Source organism: Chaetura pelagica, unplaced genomic scaffold (assembly GCF_000747805.2).
Source record: "Chaetura pelagica isolate M959 unplaced genomic scaffold, ChaPel_1.0 scaffold274, whole genome shotgun sequence".
NCBI classification, from domain to species: Eukaryota; Metazoa; Chordata; class Aves; order Apodiformes; family Apodidae; genus Chaetura; species Chaetura pelagica.
Genome location: NW_009952983.1, coordinates 1537441 through 1537880, shown reverse-complemented (window position 1 = coordinate 1537880; position 440 = coordinate 1537441). Strand labels below are relative to the sequence as shown.

At 67.3% G+C, this 440-nt stretch overlaps 1 protein-coding gene across 1 annotated transcript in view; it reads left to right on the top strand.

Annotated features, from left to right (window-relative positions):
- The first annotated feature begins 6 nt into the window (after positions 1-6).
- The window catches only part of CGRRF1 (cell growth regulator with ring finger domain 1), a 14718-nt gene continuing 14284 nt past the window's right edge, over positions 7-440 (top strand). Inside the window, exon 1 of the mRNA XM_009996458.1 lies at positions 7-103. The gene's annotated coding sequence lies outside the window, so the exon portion shown is untranslated. The remainder of the gene's footprint in view (positions 104-440) is intronic.

Below are 440 nucleotides of genomic sequence, written 5' to 3'. Positions count from 1 at the left end.
TGCCCGCCGTGTTTCTCGTTCCGCTCTACGAGTACTCGCCGCTCTTCTACATCACCGTGGTGTTCGTCTGCTTCCTCGTCACCAGCGGCCTGGTGCTGGGCTGGTGAGTGCGGGGGCGGCCGGTCCCGTCCCTGGAGGGACATCCCTGCCCCTGGAGGGACATCCGTGCCCCTGGAGGCCGGTCTGGGGCCTTGTTTGTAGGGGTCTGGCGGTGTCGTGAGGTGTCGTGTCGTGGGAGAGGGGTAATGGGAACTGGCACTCCGTGGGGAGTGAGCCCCGGGCTTGTGGTGTGGCCCTGGGGTGGGACAGCGCCCGGGCTGGCAGTGGGGATGGGGGTGTGGGGCCTGGCAGGGAATTGGGGGGTGTTGGGGAAAGGAAGGGAGCACTGGCCGTAGGGGAAGAGGTGCTGCTTCAGCAGGGGGGGGGTGGAAGCTGGGTTT